The 23,183-nt window shown below is 46.6% G+C and overlaps 1 pseudogene; it reads left to right on the forward strand.

Annotated features, from left to right (window-relative positions):
- Nucleotides 1-662: 662 nt before the first annotated feature.
- On the forward strand, nt 663-21,553 carry LOC130016546 (RAD52 motif-containing protein 1-like; annotated as a pseudogene).
- Nucleotides 21,554-23,183: the final 1,630 nt, after the last annotated feature.

The following is a 23,183-nucleotide window of genomic DNA, read 5'->3' on the forward strand; positions in this document are numbered from 1 at the left end:
TGCCATGTTAAAGTTAAGATTTTCAGTGTTTTGTGGAATATTTTTAAAAAATGATTACTTGTCTCTTACCATGTATCATGTAAATGGTGATTAGTAAAATGTTACAAAGTTCTTATCAGTAATGCAAATACGAAGAGGTAAATGTGTGAGGTCCTAAGTGTGAAAAGGCATATTTTAGATAAAAATATTATCGTTTCTAGAGAATTGCAAGAATTAATATGAAATCAGATATTACTTTGGTATGTAAAATTATTGTCATGCTAAATATAGCTTTTTTCAGTGCTTTCTTATTAAAAATCTTTGACTATGTCAATTTTATTGTGATACCAGGATTTATAGTATCTTAAATCATTGATTTTGTGCATACATCTTTGCAGTACCACATGTAACACCAGAGACTAATTCCCTTGACTGATGTCAAGGACCTTTCCCAATTGTCCACCCTCCCCACACCAACCTTCATGCAACCTCAGTTCTATAGATAAAAACTTTTCTTTTAGACTATAAAAGAAAAACAGTATGCAATATTAGAGAAGTGTGCAATACTGTATTGGGTTTGAGGGTATAGAGAAATATTCTAGATGGAGGAAATTCTAGGTCTGTGCGGTGGGTGACCTCGGCGTCCCTGCAACATTTTCTGTCCTCGGCCTTCCCCGCTTCGCCTTCTGAATGCCGTGCGTGTCTTCCCCAACGCTGCTGCCGCCCCATCCGCGGTTCTAGCCTGTGGACACGTTGTATTCGCACGCCGCCCACTCAGCCCAATGGGCCTGCGACCTGCAGCCGCTCTTCCAGTCCTCTCCGCTGAAGGTGGGTTGGCGCTTGGCTGGGATCGGGGCCGTGGGAAGCAGTGCTGGGCTGGGGCACCTTACACTGCCAGATACCCACCCCCCAGCCACCAGCTTCCCGCTGCCTTGCAGTGTCTAGAGTATCCAGGCAGCACACGGCCCGTCCCCACAGGCTGTTTTCTGCAGAAACTTCGAGGCTGGTTGCAGTAAGAGACTAGCTGGAAGGGTCAGAGCCCAGTTCCCAGCCTCCACTGGGCTTTGAGGGGGTCCAATGTGCGCTTGACAGTTCTGCTGCCTGGAGGGACTCGCGGCCAGCATCATCGCTCTGTCTTCCGCCCACTGTTCCCTATGCCCACCCTGAGTTCCCAGTTCCCACTGAAAACTTTCTTCCCTTTGGGTGCTCCCAGGGCTCCACGGTCTCCAGCTCCTGAATTCCATCTCACTTAGGCCTCAGTTTAGTCCCATTCTTTTGTCTGGCCCATTTCCATTCTTCTGTGGTTCGGTTCAGTTTTGGTGGAGCAGGGTTGGGTGTGGAGGGGATGGGGGTAGAACCTAGGGGACCCCGCTCCACTGTTTTCCCGTGCAGGCCCCCATCCCCTCCCATACCTCTGGATATATACATGAGAATTATTGTTTCCAAGCCTTTCACATGATAATTCTAAGCCTCCTCTGATTGGCTCCCTGAACTGGCTTCTCTTGCTGGTCATTCTCACTCCCTGTCCTTTTGTCCTTGCCTGCGCCTTCATCAGACATGAGAACACCCCTCCGTGTGACCACAGACTCTTCTGCTCTTCTGGAGACCCAACACCTGCTTCAGCCCCTACTACAGCCCCTAGGAGTGAGATCAAGGTCTCTTGGACCTTATTTGCTTTGCAGACAGTAAGCTGCAGCTAGACTCTGGCCCTCTCACATCATATTACAGCTGGAATTGAAAACGCTTTTGGCCAGAGTGATAGTAAAGAAGGGGAAGGCTCTTGGCTTGCACTTGCTAACACTGGTTGGATCCCTGGCATCCCGTAAGGTCTCCTAAGACCCACCAGGAGGGGTTCTTGAGTGCAGAGCCAGGATGAAGCCTGGGCATTGCCAGGTGTGGCCCCAACCCCAAAATAAATAATATATCCACTTATAAATAATATATCCACTTATCTCCATTTTGGGCTGGAGCAATAGCACAGCGGGTAGATCGATTGCCTTACAAGCTACCGAAAGCTACCGAAAGTATCTCGCTCCCACTGCAAAGCCTGGCAAAGTACCAGTGACATATTTGATATGCCAAAAACAGTAACAAGTCTCACAATTTGTTGTGAAACGTTACTGGTGCCCACTCAAGCAAAACTATGGACAAAGGAGGACAGCGCTACAGTGCTATATCCATTGTAATTAATAAGTGGTACTCCCCCCACCCCTTTCTCTCATTGGCTATTAAGACCATTTCGTAGGAACAGGGATGTGACTCAGTGGCAGAGCCTAGACCTTGCATGAGTGAGGACACCCCAGGAGGAAGGAAGGCGAGTTTCATAAATATGGTGTTGAGATTTTTATAGCATGAGATTCATTACCAGTATAGTGATAAAGGGAACATTCTATAAATCAGTATGTAGTTGTGAAGGTGGTACTCTAGTTAGATTATCTCATGCACAGGCTGGGATTACTACCTTCTCTCTGAAAGTTATCCATTTCCATGAGAGGTTCTTTTATACCTTGGAGAGCACCCATAGTTCTTGTCTATTTTTGGCCTCCTATAAGTACAGAACAGTAAAGGGGATCTTAATGTAAAATGAAGGAAAGACCCATGTCATCAGAGAATTTATTCATTGTTACCAGCAAAAAAAAAACCGTTACAAAATTAAGGTAACTCCTCTCCAGGGTCTCAGAACCCTTCTGAAGCTTCTTAAGTTGACAAAGCTGCAGTCACTACAGGTACAGGCCAGTCTGTGGTGTAAGCATTCAAAGATCAGTCTTCATTGCTCCCTCTCCTCAGGCAGCTTTAGGTTGGGGAAACTAATTTTGTTCTCTTTTTCTCATTCCTTGATTTATTCTCTCAACCAACAAACTACCAAGCCTTTGTAACAAACTTTTCTTGCTTCAGAGAATGAGGAAAGGATACAATATGGATTCTTTGAGCACTCAAGGTGCTTATAAACTGGTTATAGTGATAGGCATGAAACAAATCAATAATCAGTATTGCTCTGCTTTTATTTGTGTTTGAATACTTTTTCTTTTATGTTTTGCAATGCTCAAGGCTTTCTTCTGACTCTGCACTCAGGGATCATTCCTGGTAGGCTTGGTGGCACCACTTGGGGTACTGGGGGTCATACCCAGATTGGCCACATGCAGTGCAAAAATGCCTTGCCCATTGGACTAACTCTCCACCCTTGCATTTGAATTTTTATTAATAAGTTCATATAGTACATATTGACTAAAAGTTAAAATTGTCATTTAAGAACTAATGATATAAGAAGTCCACAATAATGTATTTAGTGAACTAGGAATACAGGTATTTTGTATTTTATAAAGAAGCTCTTATGCAGATGATCTTGATCACTTGGTCACTTGACATCCCGATATTCATTGATTCGCTTGAGCGGGCGCCAGTAACGTCTCCATTCATCCCTATCGCGTGCTAATGTAGCCCAATGGCATCTGCTCATTCTAGGAACACGAAGAGCCTCAAATCAATCGTTCAGGGTCTTGACAAAGAAGTCTGATCATCTCATAAGTGGACGGCCACGTGATCTTTTGATGTTCCGTGGAATCCAGTCGGTAATGGCTCTAGTCCAGCAGTCATCTCCAAATCTCAGTACGTGTCCAGCACATCTGATTTTTGATGCCTTGGCAAATGAGAGAGTGTCCCTGATTCTTGACCGTCGAAGAAGTTTGGAACTTCAGATTCTTTTCTCTCAGTTGAGTGAAGCATGATACTCAAGCATAGCTCTTTCGATTCCTCTCTGGGAGACTCGACTAGCGTTCTCATCATGTTTATGTAGGGCCCAGGTCTCTGAGGCATATGTTAATGCAGGAAGAACAGTGGAATCGAAGAGATGTGCCCGGAGCCGGAGGTTCTTTGTCCTCTTAGCTATTTTTTCAACGTTCTTGAAGGCGTTCCAAGCCGCTCTCTTTCTCCTGCGCAACTCAGGTGCCAGGTCATTCGTCATATTGACTTCTTGACCTAGGTACACATAACTGTTGCATTCGGAGATGTTCATCCCATTGAGAGTGAATGGAACGTCAGGAACGGGACCACTTCTCGTGAAATGCAGGTGATCGTTACTCATAAAATGGTATAACAAAAAACAAAACTATAGTCTCTTCTAGCAAGTCTATTAATTTGGAGAGAGGAGTGCTGTAGATGAGGTCTTGCTTTGGTGGCAGGTCTATCTTACCTATCTTTCAGGTTATAGTTACAGGCAAGAGCTTCTAGATAGAATCACTGAAGCAATTTACTTCTTTTGCATATCTCCAGTCTTGCAGATCTTACGGCTTATAGTTTCACTTACCACCAGAAGTCAGGGACACGCTCAGATTAATCAGAGATTTTGGAAATAATGCAGAAAAGTACCATGGCTTGAGAATAATAAGTATTAGTGCTTCCTATGAACTTAATGCCTAAAGTGTTTAAGGACCAAAGAAATAGGCCAGGAGTTAATGGGCTGACCTTGCTTGCTGCCAACCTGGTTCTATCCCCAGCCGCACATATGATTCCCGCAACCAGCACCTGGAGTGATCTCGGAGCACAGAGCTAGGAGGAACTGATTACTGCTGAGTATGGTTCTGAAACTACAGCAACCAGCAAAGTTTGTTCAATTTGCTCTTCACAGCCACTTTATGAAACTTGTAGTGAGAAGTCTTGGGTCCTTGGGTCTGCTGAATTAGATCTCTGTGGGAAGTCGTTCCTAATTTCGAGTGTCTCTCTTATGTCTTTAGGTTCGTCTCAGCAGACATAAAGCAGTTCGACATTGTACACTTGCCCTAAACAGCTCCCAATGCCAGGAACTGGCAAACTAATATTTTGGTTTCAATGGATGGTCTAAAAGGATTGTCAAGGTAGGAAGCGGAGAGAGAGTTCAAGTGCAGAGCTTGTGCCCACCGTGTTCAAGGCCCTAGGTTTTATCCTGAGTATTGCATGACTCCCAGCTCTGTGGGGTATTACCCCAGCCGGCTCAGAGAACCTACAGACCTGATAGATGAGAGTCGTCTAAGTGAAAGTGTTGGATCACTGGTCACACCCCTGAATCAATAAGGTCTCAGTCAGTTGACGGTGGTGTCCATATTCTACAACGCTTGTGTGCTCTGTATGTTCATGGCTGGTGTAGTTCATGGGAAGTTTTGTTTAATGTTGAAATCACAGGTTACTTCAACGGTTGGCAAGGATTGCTGGAGTTTCCTTTTTATTTCTAATTAAGCTTTTTTTCCAGAAATATGTTTTTGTTTTTGTTTTTTAGATTTTTTTAGTGAAACACCATGAGGTACAGTTGTAGATTTATAAATTTTTGTGCTTGGGTTTCAGTTATACAATGATCGAATACCTATCCCTCCCACACTGCCACCCTCCCCATCCCACCCTGCCTCTGTTGCAGGGCATTTCCCTTTGTTCACTCTCTCCTTTTGGGTGCTGTCATTTGCGAAAGAGGCATTGAGTGGCATCTAATCAAACATTTTAAAATCTACATTGAGATGTTCAGAAGGACCTTCAATCTAAAATCTTAACACCTTCAGGATCTTTCTGAACTTGAAGAAAGGGAAAATGAAGATATTGTGGCACCACTTCAGACGCAAAGCGTGAAGATCTTCTGTGCTTTAGAGGTGGTATTGTCGTCCTTTGACAAGAGCCCTGGAGTTGGCAAATCCGAGGAGACTTTGGATAAACTGGAAGGTCTCTGTGGGGACTGGAATGGGGGTGTGGGTAAGAATTCATCCTCTCTCTCTCTCTATCTATCTATCTCTCATCATATTTTCAGATACATCAGAAAAATCCCTCTCCTAGCTAAGCTGCTAAAGCCTTGGGCAGATGTTTTTAATAATACTTCTTAAAATCTTAGGTACTAATAGAATCATTTTTTTTGGTGGGGACAAAGGACCCGGGGACACTTCACAATTTTAGAGCTGTCTTCCTACCAAGAACCTTAGAGATATAGGGATGGGAATACTGTTTCTCCTATTTGGGGGTAACAGTCTTCTTTGTTCCAAAGTAATTTTTCAAGTATAGATCCTGTGTAATTGTCCATTATCTCACCAAAATCTTCATTTTGATAATTAAATACACTAATAAAAATGTTCCCCCCCAGAATCTATGGTACTTAGGCTTAGGGTATTAAATCAAAGGGAGAGCTGTTAGCGAAAGAACTGGAACAGACTCTGGTAGGTGAATCTTAATGAGACCAACTCATCCTTGCCACTACTGCACCTTTCTCAAGCTCCTGAATTTGATAGGTGATAGGGCAGACATTCGAACGGGTTATCACTCCCTGTGGGAGGTGGGGGGCGTGCCATCTGCCCGAGGTTATCTAGTCACCATCACCAAAGCCCCTTGCACCTGCCTCGCAGCCGGCTGGAACCAAGGGGAGGCTGACCGGATTGGCTCTGATCTGAGAGATGTGCGCATCCCCTGGGAAGGGGGTCAGCGCCCATCTGCATGTATTACCTCTAGAATTACCACAGTTATCCAATTCGGTTACTCCAAGCTGCGGTATCCAGATGGCTCGGGCCTGCTTTGAACAGTATAATTTTTGCAAAGTAAAGGACTTCATGCCAGACTGTTTTCACTCGGGGCACCCCAGAGAGGTGCGGGTGAGGGTCCTTCCCGTCCCAAGGGACCCTGCCCGGCAGCCGATCTCCACTACCCAACTGCCGCCACTCTTCAGGCCAAGCCACTTTCACATTATAAGACACTTCCTACCCATTTTCCATAATTGCCACACCATATTTGATGGGGTTCAGACAGTAGGCAATAAATCATAGAGAGAAATATATAAATATTTGCATCTTGGAGAGCCCGGCAAGCTGCTGAGAGTATCCCGCCCTCACGGGCAGAGCCTGGGAAACTCCCTGTGGCGTATTCGATATGCCCAAAACAGTAATGACAACAAGTCTCATTTCCCTGATCCTAAAAAAGCTCCAATCATTGGAAGAAGCTGCTAAAATCTCAGGACTGGGAGGAATAGAGACGTTACTGGCGCCCACTCGAGGAACTCGACAAACAACAGGATGACAATGATACAGTGATTATTATAAAGTATTTTTTATTTTTATAAAAATATTTTATTACATTCAACATTCAAACGCCAATCCCACGACCATTACACCTTGATACCACCATATTTTGTGTTTCCATCTCGAACCCGAACCCCTGCCCCAAGCAGAACCGAAGCAATTTATTTTGTATTGTATGTTCTGAATCAACTGCTGAAAATGCTCCACAAAAGTTCCCTTAGAGGAAAGTTTGTGAAGATTGTTCTATTTTCTCCAGGGACCATTGATTGTTCTGTTTCCCCTAGGAACCATTAAGCCCTTAAATAAGAGATTATTGACATGTTGTTAATGGTTGAGCTGTGTGTGTGTGTGTGTGTGTGTGTGTGTGTGTGTGTTTTGGGTGTGTATAATACACACTCCTGTAAAAATATATTTCCCTCTATGATTGGTAGCTTTCTACTTTAAACCCCATCAAATGTGGTTTGCTACTCTTGGAATATTAGTGGTGTGAGGTATGTCACGTTCCTAGAGTAGTCTGTAGGTTTGCCCATTTGAAATACATAATCAGTATGAGATTTATGCAATGATCTTGACTAATTTCTCCCTTCTAGTTTACATGTTTACCTGTTTACGAATGGCCAGAATTGATCAGACAGCAAAAATGTATGGTAATAGCCCTGACAGAATATACTTAGCACAGAGCCTTCAAGACATAGCCTTGTGTGGTGTCTTCCCTTACTCATTAAGATCGTGATGTAGTGCTCTTTTTGTTTTTTTATTTTTGTTTTTCTTTTTTTTTAGCTTTTTTATTTTTTGGGTTACACCTAGCGATGCTCAGGGGTTATTCCTGGTTCTGCATTCAGAAATTACTTCTGGCAGTGCTGGGAGGACCATATGAAATGCGGGGGCTCGAACCCGGGTCAGCCACATATAAGGCAAACGCCCTAGCCTCTGTACTAGAGCTCCAGGCCCAGTTCTCTTTTTAGACTTCATAAAAATCAATTAGAAAGATTGGCGTAGTAAATCTATTTGTTTTGGTTGGATATAGGACCATTATCTTTCCTTATGAAAAGGAAGACGACTCAGAAGTTTGCTATTCAAAAGACCGTGTCGGATGCATTTCAGAAACTGCTCATTGTGGTTTAGGTAAGACTTCGTTGGTTATCTTTGAAGTACTGCAGCTTTCTTACTTGAAGAGCAAATAAATTGATTTTGAGAAGTCAATTATATTGAAAATAATGGAAATATAAGTACTTCCTATTCTTTTGTTTACTAGATGCTTTACAGAGTAGTCTCAAATTTGTCCTTTGTGGAATCTGTGAAAAATAATTACAGCAAATATTACCCCCAATGTATAAACGTAGAATAGTTTAGACTGTAGAGAGAGTATTTGATCCAATTCCTCTTTCTCAATTGTTCGTCAGTAAAGCAGAAGAGTATAGTGGCTGTAAACTTCTGTTTAAGTACTAGCTCTGTCCTCCATTTTTTTTCTTTATTCTTTTCTTGGTTTTTGGTCCACACCTGCTTATGCTTAGGGCTTCCTCCTGGCTATGTGCTCAGGAACCACTTCTAGTAGGACTTGGGGAACCACATGGGGTGCCAGGGACTGAACCTGTGTTGTCTGCATGCAGAGCAAATGTTCGACCCATTGTAATAGTACTCTGGCCCTCTGTCTCATTTAGAAAATGCAACTGTAGGTCTCTAGACAGATATGTGAAGGTATTTCTAAGCCGCAATTTTCTTTTTTTTTTTCATTTGCATTTTGGGTCACACCCAGGGATGCTGAGGGGTTACACCTGCCTCTGCACTCAGGAATTATCCTTGTCGGAGCTCGGGGGACCACATGGGATGCTGGGAATCTAACCCAGGTCAGCCGTGTGCAAGGCAAACGCCCTCCCTGCTGTGCTATTGCTCCAGCCCCTCTAAGCTGCAATTTTCTGAAAAAATACACTTTTAATTTAGCTTACCTTATATTGTAAAAGTAAATACTTAACACTTACCTACAATTGGACTCATTTGCGGAATATAAAGTAACAGAATGGGGGATTAACACCCAAGGATAGTAGAGATAGGGACCAGGAGGATTGCTCCACGGCTTGGAAGCCGGCCTCACATGCTAGGGGAAAAGGCAGCTCAGATAGAGAAGGGACCACCAAGTAAAGGATGCTTGGAGGGCCCATTCAGAATAAGAGATGTGTGCTGCAGGTAGACTACAGATCGAACATGATGGCCACTTAATGCCTATATTGCAAACCACAACAACCAAAGGAAGAGAGAGATTGAAAGGGAATAGACTTGCCCGTGGGGGGAGGGGGGCTGGAATGAGGGAGTCGTGGGAGGGATACTGGGAACACTGGTGGTGGAGAATGGGCACTGGTGGAGGGATGGGTGCTCAATCATTGTATGACTGAAACATAAGCACGAACGTTTGTAAGTCTGTAACTCTATCTCACAGTGATTCATTAAAAAGAGAAAGGAAGGAAGGAAGGAAGGAAGGAAGGAAGGAAGGAAGGAAGGAAGGAAGGGGCTAGAGCGATAGCACAGTGGGTGGGGTGTTTGCCTTGCATGCAGCTGACCTGAGTTCGATTCCCAGCATCCCATATGGTCCCCTAGCACCACCAGGAGTGGTTCCTGAGCGCAGAGCCAGGAGGAAACCCTGAGCATTGTTGAGTGTGACCCACAAAAACAAAAAAATAAGAAAAAGAAATATTACATAATAAAAATAAAATAAATAAATGTTTAAAAAGACTTACCTAGAATTTAGTAAAGGACGAAATATTCTAATTATTGCTACTGTTTTCCTACTGAAGAGGAAACTTAACTGGAATCAGTTCGTGGTTGGTTTTCAGCACTGACATATTGAGAGTTTGTGATTCGATGTAACAACCAACTATTTGTTGTGAACCTTCACAATGATTCTGCTGGGGCCAGGAAGAAAGCTGAGAGGCCTGGTACACATGCTATGCATGTGGAAGACCAGGGTTGGATTCCTGGAACAACATGAGCGTCCAGGAGCAACCCCCAAGTACTTCGCTCAGGAGAAGACTTAACACTGCTGGGTGTGGCCCCCAACAAAAACAAATAGTGGTCATACTATTTAAGATTTTTAAATGTTCTCCTCTTATGGAATTTTCTAGTGCTATGGACATTTCCGGCTGTGCCCAAAGGAAACGGAATAATCCGTAGAGAATCCACAAACAGAATTGCTTTCCTTGCTTTATAGCCCTGCAGTCTTAGAGACAGGAATTTTCAGTTGTCAGAGACCTTATTTATTACACGAGTAGCTCCTGGGTTGACTTCAGCCTTGCAGTCTGGGCAATTCTTCTAGCAAAAGTGACTTCTGTGGTCATCTGGTAAAATTTCTATCAATTTAATAACTTTTAAGAACCAACGGGGGGCTAAGAAGATGGTACCAGAGCCTTGCATATCCCTGGCATGGCATATGGTCCCCTCTAGCACCATCAGGGAGCACAGAGCCAGGAACAGTCCCTGAGTACCAGAGGACAGGATCTGCAAACTCCAAATAAAAAGAAATGAAAGAAGCAGTGGGTTGGAGAGATAGCTCAACAGGCTGAGCACATTCTTGGCATGCAGGAAGCAGGTTTCAGTTCCAGCTCAGCACTGCATTGCCAGGAATGACTCCAAGTACTAAGAGGGTATAATCCCTGAGCACCTTTGAGAATGGCCTCAAAACAGAGAAGCAAAAGGAACCAAACTTAATGTCTGCATTGACAAGGAAAATGCTCTTATTTTATGCTTTAGAAGTAAAATTATTGGATGTATAAAGGAAGTACACACCCACTATCACTGTGTACTACCTTCATAGAAAGAACATTTTAGCCAATAAGTTTGAATTGATCCTTGTTAACTCTATTTCAGAAAGTGGTAAAGTAGCTGTGGAATATCGGCCTTTTGAGGAGCTCACTGATGCCAGAACCGAAGAACTACATGATTTAATTCAAGTACGTGAAGAGAAAAACTCAAGGATGACATATACAGGATGGCAGCAATTCAAAATAATGAGCAGATTTTAGAAGTGTTTAGCATGTGTAGGAGATTCTAGCATTCCCAGAAAAATGTGAAACTCTAAAACTTTAGTTCAGAGATTTTCTGAAGTTTTCCTGAAGTCCTGGCCCTTATTTGAAATATGGAGAGTTCTAAGTGCCCTCTGCGTTCTGTCAGAGAAATTCCTTTTTTTTTTTTAAATGTAGGAGTACTGCTATATAAATAGCAGCCACTGATTACACTGGTTGAATTGGGCATGAACTCCACCTTACTTTTTTTAAATTTTTTATAATTTTATTTATTGAATCACCATGAGAGCAGTTACAAAGCTTTCGGGTTTAAGTCTCGGTCATACAATGAAACACACGTACCTTCACCAGTGCCTATTCTCCACCACCAAAATCCCCAGTATACCCCATCCCGCACCCTCCCCCTGCCTGTGGGGCAGATGATTTCCACATTACTCTCTCTCTACTTTGATTACATTCAATATTTTGACACCAGACCTACCATTATTATTTGGGATTTTACTCCAACACTCATATATGCCAAAAAGGCAACCGTAGACAACTTGTTTTCTATTGATTATATGTAATTAACTTGGCCCAAAGTCAGAAAATTTGTTTCCAAAGTTACGGAGTTAGGGGAAGAAAGTGAGAGAGAAGGTGGTTCTGTTTCTCTTGTTGAAAATCTTTTTTTTTCCTTTGTAAAATAAATTTTATTTGTGGGTAAGGTAGCGGGATTCACACTTGGTAGTGCTCAGGAATTACCCAGCCTGGCTCTTTGTTATAATCACTTGTTGAAGTGCTCGAGGGACCAGGTGATGTTAGGGATCAAATTCAAACCTTTCTTGTGCAAAGCATGTGCTCAATCTTTTGAACTATTGATCTAGTCCTGCAAAGAAATTTTTTAAATAGTTTAAATCAGACCCACCAAGAAAACTTCAAACACCTACAATTGGGTCTTAAAAGACCAGCTTAGGAGCCTGAGACATAATAGTTCATCTGGCTGGAGCATGGACTGTGATATGGGAGACCTGGGTTTGATACCTGCCACTGCATGGCCTCCTGAGCACTGTCAGCTACAGCGTCAAACACCTCCAGGTGTGGCCCCCAAAGAGACTACAATGTTCACCTTACTAAGAAAGGTGAGAAGACATTTCATACTAATGCCAAAGAATTCAGAAAACTATCCCTAAATGAGGCTACTCTTGGAACCAACTCCATTCGGGGCTCTCTACTCAACTAGAGAGCGGGAAGAAGCCCCTTCTCATGGAATTTATATTCTGGAAGTGTGAGATAATAAGAACTGATATGGATGAGAAGAAGGACTGTGAAGAAAGTAAAATGGGTGCTAGTTACAGGATTGCAAGAGAGCCTTGTCACTTTTTGACGTGAACATCTTAAGTGTTCCCTCTGAGTGCTAGAAGGGCAGCCCTCTAGAAAGGAGCTTACTCCTTTTTCTCCAAGAATTTATGTTGAGTTCCATTCAAGAAAGGGGGATTTCCCCAGGCCGGTGTAAAGGAGTGCATATGGCTGTTCATTCAGTTTAAGAACGGTCTCCCAGGATCAACTGTTTCTGGCCCCAGAGCCCTGCTTCAGAAAACTTTGGGTCCCTGATTCCGTGCTATCCCCTGTCTAGGAGAGTGATAAATAATCAGAGAGACTAAGAGCTTAAAGGAAATGACAACATTTGTGAACCCCCATCCACCCTAAGTAATGCTCCTTTTGCAGGTCAGCTACCTTTCTTGGAAGCAGGATGGCCAAGGGGAGGAAGAATGTCTCTCGGATTTCAGTAGTGAGGAGGAAACACCAAGACTGCCACAGCTGGATTCACTTGATCACTTGAATTCCCGTTAATTGTCATTTTGCTCGAGCGGGCGCCAGTAATGTCTTCACTTGTGCCTGTCGCGTGCTAGTGTAGCCCAGTGGCGTCTGTTCGCTCTAGGAACATGAAGAGCCTCAAACCATCGTTCGTGATCTTGATGAAGAAATCTGACCATCTGGTAGGTGGGCGGCCACGTGGTCTTTTGACATCCCGTGGAATCCAGTCGGAAATAGCTCTAGTCCAGTGGTCGTCTTTAAATCTCATTATGTGACCAGCCCATCTGATTTTTGACACGTTGGCAAACGAGACAGCATCCCTGATTCTTGATCGTCGATGGAGGTTGGACCTCCGGATTCTTTCTCTCATTTGAGTGAAACGTGATATTCCAAGCATAGCTCTTTCAATTCCTCGTTGGGAGACCTGAATAGCATTCTCATCCTGTTTGCATAGGGCCCAGGTCTCTGAGGCGTATGTTAATGCAGGAAGAACAGTGGAATCAAAGAGATATGCCCGGAGGTGGAGGTTCTTTGTCCTCTTAGCTATTTCTTTGACACTCTTGAAGTCATTCCAAGCCACTCGCTCTCTTCCTCCTGCTCAGCTCGGGTGCCAGGTCATTTGTCATGTTGACTTCTCGACCTAGGTACACATAGCTGTTGCATTCGGAGATGATCGTTCTGTTGAGAGCTAATGGGGTGTCAGGAACGAGGCTGTTTCTCATAAACATTGTGTTTGTAAGATTCAGCTGTAGTCCGACCTTTCCACACTCACTGTTAAAGTCGGCCAGCATTTGTGCCGCTTGGCTAATGTTTGGTGTTATTAAAACAATGTCATCAGCAAAGCGGAGGTGGTATAGTTGCCGACCATCTATCTTCACTCTCATTCCTTCCCATTCCAGTCGTCGCATGATGTTCTCGAGGGTGGCACTAAAGAGTTTCGGTGAAATGGTATCACCCTGCCGAACCCCTCTCTTGACATCAATGATTACTTCTTTGTAGAATGGTGAAATCCTGGTAGTGAATCCATAATACAGCTCATGGAGGATCCTGATGTATTGAGTTTGAATGCCCTGATTGGCTAGGGCTTCAACGACCGCTTCTGTCTCAACAGAATCAAAGGCCTTCTTTAAATCAATGAACGTTAGACAGAGCGGCATCTTGAACTCCCGAGAAACCTCAGTGAGCTTGGTTATCATGTGGATATGGTCGATGGTGCTGAATCCTTTGCGGAACCTGGCTTGCTCACATGGTTGTCCTTCATCTGGTGTTCTGCCAATCCTATTCAGGATGACTCAAGTGAACAACTTGTAGATGACAGACAATAGGCAGATTGGGCGATAGTTGCCAATGTCATGGATGTCTCCCTTCTTGTACAGTAGTACAGTCCTGCTGGTTTTCCATTGAGATGGAACCTTGCATTCAGACAGGTAGCGTGTGAAGAGCCGAGCCAGTGTATTGATGAGTACTGACTGCAGGTTCTTCAGGTGTTCAGGTCTGACCTTTTCTGGGCCGGGTGCTGTTCGTTTCTTTTACCGCCAAAATGGCATGTCGGATTTCGGAAGGGAGAACATTGGGAATGACATATCCATCCTGTGGAATTTGGTATGTCGGCAGATGGACATGTCTATCGAAGAGATTTGAGCAGAAGTCATGGATAAACTTCTCCATTGCCCTTCTGGAAGATGTGTTAGATGTGATAGATCCATCAGGATGTAGAAGGGCAGTCATCTTGGTCTTGTAGTTGGCGAAGGACAGGCGGGCATTACGAATACTTTTCCTGGCTTCTGCCGCATCTACCAGCACTTCTGCTCTTCTCTCTTTGAGAACTTCCTTGGTCGCATCTCTGCACTGCTTTGCGAGCTCGGATGTTAGCTTGCGGTTGCCTGAGGTTACCTCCACTCCCTCCACTACCCAGCCGCCGCCACACTCCAGGACGATTTCAGGACCCACGCGGCTGCTCCAGCCGAGACTCACGCACAACTGAAGCCCCACAGAACAAGATAAGTGGAACTCTGAGACCTTGGACTCCAGGCTGAACGGACCCAGGGACAGAGATTCTCTGCTTGCTCCCTCTGACCACAGGTGAGGAAGGGATTGAAATCAGGAGCCGCACCCTACCCTGCCCTGTCTGCTTCCACCAACCACCAGAGACCCAGGGATTGGATTGCGCAGAGAAGACCCACCCTACCCCTAGCGGTACTAGATAAATACCTCACCGGCAGACCTTTTCAAAACTACTAACCTTTATTATTTCCCCTCAAAACTTAAATTTGCCCCATATCAGTGCGCCTGGGCAGAACGCACCCGCGCCCGCGCTTTTTCAAAGGGGACTCGCCCGAGGGGTTGGGCTGCTGGGGGCGGGGCTACTGTGGCCCGCCCAGCACATAGTCCAGTGTTCCCTGTCTCAGCACATAGTCCAGTGTTCCCTGTCTGGGGACAAGCTGTTCCTCCCCCACCCTTGGTGCTCTGCCCAAACGAGTGGGCAGTCCCAGTCCTGTTGGGTGGCAAGAGTGGGAGGGGAGGCAAGGGGGGTGGGGTAGAGGACCTGATTGGATGTGTTTTGTCCTTGGGGGAAGAAGGAAAGCCTGGGTCCTGCTGGTTTTGAGGAGCCTGCTTTGCCCAGATCCAATAAAGGCCGCTTAAAGGCTCATAAAGGTGCTGAGGGGGTGGGGCCCACAGTTGTCAAGGGCCTGTGGTTGTCAAGGGCGTGGTTGATAAGGGCATGCACGCGCAGCGCCCAGCTGCCTTAATCCTCAGGCTCAGGAAGAGGACACTCTCCTCTTCTTGCCATGGATATGTTATGCCAAATATTTTCATTCCTTTGCCTCCTTACCTACCAACCAATTTGGCTGCTGGTGCAGGGCGCTCATCTCCGGGGGAGAGTCCTACCCCCAGACCCCCTGACCTCCAGCCCCCCAGGGCCCCCCAATCCCTGGCTTTCACCTTCCCCTGATCCTGCTGCTGAATCACCCCCTACCCTGCAGCCCCGGATTTCAAAACTCCTCGCCTTCATTATTTCCCCTGAAAACTGGAGGAAGGATCCAGTTGGTGGTCACCATGCTGCTGAAATTGTTGCAACTCGCAGGAAATCTACGAGACCTCCAAGTCTACCACAACCGATGCAGGAGGATTACTTTGATTCCAGTATGGATATCTTTTATCCTGAGGGGAGTCAACTTTTGGTGGGAGATTCAGAGAAACATCCACAGATCCGTCACAAGACTGGATCCTTTTCACCCCAGCCTCAGCATCCAGAAACCTTTGAAGAGCCAGAACAGCTTCCCTTTAAGGCCCTGGAAGCTGAACTTTCAGCAAGCACACAACAGAGCCCAGCTGCACTTCTCGGATCTCCCGAGGAATCAAAACCTGTTTTAGTTCCAGACTCAGATTTGCTGTCAAGCACCCCTGAAAAGGGTGATACTGCTTCAGTCCTGCCAGAAACCCTGGTTCAGCCTACACTGGCTGCTGAGGAGAGAGGATCTTCAGTGCCTCAGGAGGTGGAAGCTCAGCCTTTAGAGTCAGGTCTGGTAGGGCATGCTATTACCAAGGGCCTGTGGGTGCCAAGGGCGTGGTTGATAAGGGCAGCTCCCAGCTGCCTTAATGCTTAGGCTCTGGAAGAGGACTCTAGTGCCCTTCTTGCCTGGATCTAGGCTTGACGAAAACATGTACTGGAAAATACTCCCTATTCTTTGTCTTCTCACTTGGCAACCATTTGGCTGCTGGTGCAGGGAGCTCCACTCCGGGGGAGAGTCCTAGCCCCAGTCCACCTGACCCCCGGTCCCCCAGGGCCCCCCAGAGTCCCTCGAGCCCTGGCTTTCACCTTCCCCTGATCCTGCCACTGATTCACCCCCTACCCTTCAGCCCCCAGCCACGTTGGGCTCTTTAAACTCTTTACATCCATTGCAGCCCAGTTATTTTTGAAGCCTGGTAAGTTTTATAGGACTTTGGTTCCTGCCCTCGATGAGAGTCCGCCTCTGGCTTTGCATCCTAGAAAGAGAAGTATAATTCCACCTATAGGTCTAGGCCAACCTGAAAATCAGACATCTGAAATATGTCCTTCACGTCCAGGTTCAAAACTACTAAGCTTTATGATTTCCCCGGAAAACTTAAATTTGCCCCATGTCACTGCGCTTGCGCAGAACGCGCCCCCGCTTTTTCAAAGGGGTCTTGCCCGAGGGATGGGACTGCTGGGGGCGGGGCTACTGTGGCCCACCCAGCCCATAGTGCTCCGGACTTGGCAATAAGTCCCCACCTTCGACCCCCGCTGGGTCCCAGCAGCAAAAGTCTCTCTTGAAGAGTCCAGAGTGCTAGTTTTGTTTCTTTCTTTTTCGCAAAGAGTTTTTCCACAGTATTTAATTACACTCAATATTTCAAAACCAATTCCACCACCATGACCCCTTTCCACCGCCTTTATTTTGAGTTTTCCCACCACTACCCGAGATTTTCCCAAAGTATGCATTCATCTGGGGAACATAAAGTAACAAAGTAGGAGACTAACACCCAAGAAGAGCCGAGATAAGTACCAGGAGGTTTACTCCATGGCCTGGAGGCCAGCTGCACATGCTAGGGGAAATGGCAGCACAGATAGAGAAGGGAGCACCAAAGAAAGGGTGTTGAGAGGATCCTCCCAGGATGGGAGATGCAGGCTGAAAGTAGACTATAGACTGAACATGTTTGCCACTCAATGCCTCTTTTGTAAACCACAACACCCAAAAGGAGAGAGAGAACAAAAGGGAATGCCCTGCCACAGAGGCAGGGTGGGATGCGAGGAGATGGGGGTGGGAGGTATAGTGGCATCAGTAGTGGTGGAAAATGGGCACGGGTGGAGGGATGGATACTCGATCACTGTATAACTGAAACTCAAGCACAGAAATTTCTAAGTCTACAACTATACCTCATGGTGTTTCACTAATAAAAATTTTAAACATTTATTTTGTATTGCTTGCTATAAATAATTGACTAAAAATGATCCAAAAAGATTTCCGTAGAGGAAAGTGTATGAAAATTGCTGTATCTCATCTTGGACCCATTGGTCGCCGGGATTAGAGACCAGAGAGCTAATTTAAGGACACTGGGCAAGGACCTCAAGAAAGCAGCGGGTTCTTGTTCATCAGGGACCTTTGGGTAGCAGACAGAGAGCACCACCTAGTGAAACTGGAAAATGAGGAGCGCTGACTGTGTGGGGGCAAACTACTTGGAAGAGGCAGGTCATAAAAATGTTTGTCATTGCAATCTCGCCTGAATCCTTAAAAAACAATTTCCTTCCTCCCACCCCAATCCCGAACTCACCGGATACTGGACTACTGTGAAGGTGAGTTTGTGGGTCCGGGATGATGTTGGAGCTGAGATCAGGACAGAAACTGGTGAACCGAGTTGATTCAAGTAGTGGCTACCACATGGGAGCTCGTGGTGCCCGAGAGACTATTCTTAGCTTCTCTGTAGCTATTTGGTGGGGCAACGGCCTGGGAGGCAAGCAAGTCCTACCCATCTGTAATTCTAAAGTGTTAGTGTCAGGGGCTAGAGCAATAGTACAGTGGACAGGGCGTTTGCCTTGCACGTGGCCGACCCGCATTACATTCCCAGCACCCCATAGGGTCCCCCGAGCACCACCAGGGGTAATTCCTGAGTGCAGAGCCAGGAGTAACCCCTATGACTCAAAACGAAAAAAAATGCTAGTGTCAGATGGAACTGTGTTCATTTCTTTTGGGGCCACACCTGGTGATGCTCAAGGCTGACTCCTGGCTTTATGCTCAGGCATCACTGAACTCCTAGCGGGGGGTGATGGACCAATTATGGAGCTGGGAATTGAACCCAGGTCAGCAGAGGCAGGACAGCACCAAATCCCATCTGTGGCATTTTGCCTGGTCCTTGAAAAAAGAATAATATATTCAGGGGTCAGAGCCATAGGACAACAGGTAGAGTATTTGCCTTGCATAAAGCTGACCAGGTTCAATCCCTAGCATCTCATATGGTTCACTGAGGACCACCAGGAGTAATTCCTGAGTGCAGAGCTAGGAGAAACCCCTGGCCATTGCCAGGTTCACCCCCCCCCCCGAAAAAACATAAAGGATAATATAACCAATGTTCTCCTTTTCTAAGAAAAAAATTGGTTCTATTAAATCAAGTGTGACCTTTCTACAATGCCAACAATTGTTTTATGAAAAGGAAGATATTTTTCTATATCCCCTTCAGTCAGCGGGTAGGGCGTTCGTCTTACAAGCGGCCAACATGGCCGACCCGAGTTCGATTCCTCCGCCCCTCTCGGAGAGCCCGGCAAGCTACCGAGAGTATTCGATATGCCAGACACAGTAACAACAAAGTCTCCAATGGAGACGTTACTGGGCCCGCTCGAGCAAATCGACGATTAACAGGAGGGCCTTTACCTTTACCTTTACCTTTATCCCCTTCAGTCTTAAAGTTGTTTTAAAAGTGGAAAATCTTTGATCATGGTCTTAATTGTATTGTTTTTTTCTGTTCTGGAAATCTACAAGTCTAGAAACTACCACATCATCGTTTCTCATTTTATGGCTGCTGTAGTTAAAACTCGAAGTAGGAACATGAGGGATTCAAGGCGCACCCCAGTTTTATCAGGACTGATGGGTGTTACGTGCAGGACATGCCTCCATCTGTCCCTTTTCTGAAAATTACCCTGGATTGTCCTTAAACAGGTTTTATTCCATATCGGCATCCCAGATACCTCTCCCCGAAACAAAAGAAAGACATAGATTCTATCCAGGACTTTTGAAAAATGATCTGAATTCTAGTCCATTCTTTCAAGCAGCCTGAAATCACTGGCATTCTGATACGCTTCCTCCACCCACCACTATTTTCTATGCCTCCGTACTAGATCATTAAGCTGCACCCGAGCTTTCTCACTCCACAAAACACAACTGGCTTTAGATAAGTTACTGGAGCCTGATATTGTTTCAGGCCAGTAATTACAGCGTCCGTTGCCTCTCCCATTGCCCTGTGAAACTGTTCACACGGACTCCACTTCACGATGAACATGTTGTGGACAACAGGTTTTATCTTCCTTCTAGTACCCTGAGTGATCCGATTAGAGTAGGCACTGAAATTCGATCAGAAAATATGATCACTTTCTTCGTACAAGGAGCACTTTAATAAGCCCCCAAATATAGAAACGTCATCGGGGTCCCCTTGCTTTTACGAACGACAGTCAGGAACTAGGGGCCTGGAATTGCATGAGAACGAGGAGGCAGCCCTTGGAAACCCTTTAGTCCCGAGGCTCTGGTTCATTTGGTTTCTGAAGGGCAAGGGAAGAAAGTGACACAGGATGAAAGCAAAGGACAGAAGACGTGGAGAATCCCCAAGTGAGGAGAGAGACAAGTTCTGGAAAACTCCACAGTAGGTCGGCTTCCCCCGCCCTGCCCCGCCCTCGTCTCATTCCAGGTGACAGCCTGTGAAGCAGGGAAAGAGTGGTTGGCCCTCACAGTGCAGCTTCCACCTCACCCTGAGGAGACAAGACACTGGTTCTGGCTTCATCCACCCTGACCCAGTGCTCTGTGAGCCCCCGGGGCCACTCCCTGGGTCTCCTTTGTGGCTCTCTGCTCTGGCCTCCTGTGGCCCTTCCGATGCTCCCTTTCAATTGCCCTCATCTGTGGCCTTTGCTCTTGCCCCATTCGGCTGCTTCCACATTTGCAAAGAGTTTTCTCCGATGACAGGAATGGGCCCTGTTTGCTTGGGCCAAGAGTTACTCAAGAAAAATATTGCTCCCCCCTCTTCTCCAGAACTCTCTCTCTGGAAAGAGTCAGTCTTAAGGTACCCCTGAGGTCCCTGAGAGTTTGCCCAGCGCCACACAGTCACCTGGAGAGGGCAGGTGCTTAGATAGTTAATGTATCTGTTCACCGAGAAGTGCAGAGAAGCTCAGTAGCCATTGGAACACCCGGCATGGCTGAGCTGACTGTTTGAGGGTGTCTACCTCTCTGGGAATAGGCCACCGTGATGGTGATGGGTGCGTCTGTACTGAGCTTGTACAGAAATTTTCTTTTCTTTTCTCGTCTCTCTCCTCCCTTGGGGATTCTCCACGTCTTCTGTCCTTTGCTTTCATTCTGTGTCACTTTCTTCCCTTGCCCTTCAGAAACCAAATGGAACCAGAGTCTCAAGACTAAAGGGTTTCCAAGGGGTGCCTCCTCGTTCCCATGAAATTCTCTTTTTCCACTAAAAATGTTGTTGCTAGCTGAGAACAGACACGACTGTTTCATACAAATGCTCCCATGGCTACAATTATGGAACCAAGAGCTGATTCAGCAGACGTTGCATCCCAGGTACTTGGTCTGGACTGAAGCCATCCTCTTCTTTGCTAGGACTTTAGTGGGGGAACCTGAGGGGCCCATCAGGAGTGGAAAAAGCTGGCATGCAGGGGGTGCTGTGGAGCAAGGTTCCCTGCAAAGCAGTGGCCAGCTGACTCTGGGGTTTCTGGGTTCCATCTGGCTGCCTCTGCACTCAGGAATTACTCCTGCTGGGCTCAGGGGAACATAAAGGATGCCAGGAAGGGGGAAGGGCGGAGGCAGATCAAAACCGAGTCAGCTGCATGCCAAGCAAGCTCCTGACCCACTGTGGCTCCTCCTCCTCCCGGCCTTCTGTATCTTTTTGAGGAACTCTGCACCCTTTCCCATCCCCGGCAGCTGTGCACAGGGGCCATTTCTCCAGACCTGCTTGGACTCCTGTGGCTACAGCTGACCCTCTACCCCCAGGCCCACCACCGACCAGTGGGAAACACTACACCACTAGGCCACCGTGATGATGATGGGTGCGTCTGTACTGAGCTTGTACAGAAACTTTCTTTTCTTCCCCTGCGACATCTGGATATGCTCAGAAGTTACTCAAAGATGTGGGGTGCTGAGGATCAAACCTGGTTGGGTGCTGCAAGGCAACACCGACCCGACATGCTACAGCTCTGGCCAAACTTTGTATGCCTTGGTCCGTGTTTTTACTTTCCTGATGGCACCTTAGGAACTGACAACGTTTTCCTTTTGAGGATGACCACCTGAACTAGCCTGTTTTTGGTCTCTATGCTACTGTCCTCAGCAAGTGCGAAGCTGACTCTGTTCTTTACGAACTTTCAAAGCTGAATTTATCGTGGATCTGGGCCACAGTCAGTGGAGTTCGGGGCTTACTCCTGGCTCTGAGCTCAGGGATCACTCTTGGCAGGACGCAGGGCATCATATGTTGTGTTGGGGATTGAAGCCGGGTCAGTAGGACACAAGGCAAGTGCAAACGGAGTTACTACTTATTATACTATTGCTGCAGTCCTGTCACCTCAGTTTTTTCATACCACTTCACACTCTGAGCTCACTTGTGCATGTGTCTTGAGGAAGGGGTCCACCTCTGATCTTTGGCGTGGGGGCCTCTGGTGAGCCCAGCATTGTTTGTTCAAGAGATCCTGAGCATTTGGGCCCTATATTTACAATGGCTAGGCACGGCCCCTTCCCTGCCATGACTGTCTCTCCTGTCGCCAGTGACTCACTCACTGGCTGGGTTTGATCCCCAGCACCAAACAAATCGATAGAGGCATGGGGCAGGTGTCTCCAGTCGGCGAGAAAGAGAAGTGAAGACACACAGAATCAGAGGAGCCTCCAGAGAGCGCCTCCAATTACGCACAGCTGCAGAAGGCGAAAACCAGTCCTGGCACCTCAGGACTTCCTGGCATCTCAGAGGAGTCCAGTCTCAAGGAGGGGGATCCTGGAGGCAACTTAAGGAGGCTCAAAGGAATGAGACTCGAAGAAGCGGCGCAGAGATGATGGGTTCTCCTTGGGGTCCATATCCACAGCTGTGAAATAACCAACTCTCTGCTCTCCGATCAAGAGAATGTGGAGGGAATGTGCACCTACCAAGCATGGGGCAAGAGTGTGTGCTGCTCTGAGGTCACGGTTCCTTGGGTCCAGGAGTGTCCCAAATGGTTAAAATTCAGTGATCTGGCACCTGCACAAATTCGATGGCTCCTGTGCCCACGCTGGCAGTAGCCTCCCCAGGACCCACTTACCCACTTCCCTAATTACAAGACGAATTACATCGCCAAGTGCTCCCGAGTGGGTGGTTGTTGGGGCTGACCAGCAAACAGTCCTAGCTCAGGGTGACAGGCCTTAACATGTGCCAGGACAACTCACACAGCGTTCTGCGACCACACGGTGGCACTCTGCACTTTCCCGGGCCAGCACCGAGAAGGATGGGCTGGTTCCCACCCCTGCAGTGGAGGGAGTGACAGAGGCACCAGCACTCACCTTCAGGGACTTGGCTGATGCCTACCAGGCGGGTGGTCAGCCCAGGAAATCCAGTGCCAGTGCCGGACACACAAACCCCAGGACCGCCCAGGGGAAGAGAAGGTGAGGAAAAACCCTGGCTATGCATCAGGGGCGGCCCC

The sequence above is a fragment of the Sorex fumeus genome, unplaced genomic scaffold (assembly GCF_029834395.1).
Source record: "Sorex fumeus unplaced genomic scaffold, SorFum_2.1 ptg000156l, whole genome shotgun sequence".
NCBI classification, from domain to species: Eukaryota; Metazoa; Chordata; class Mammalia; order Eulipotyphla; family Soricidae; genus Sorex; species Sorex fumeus.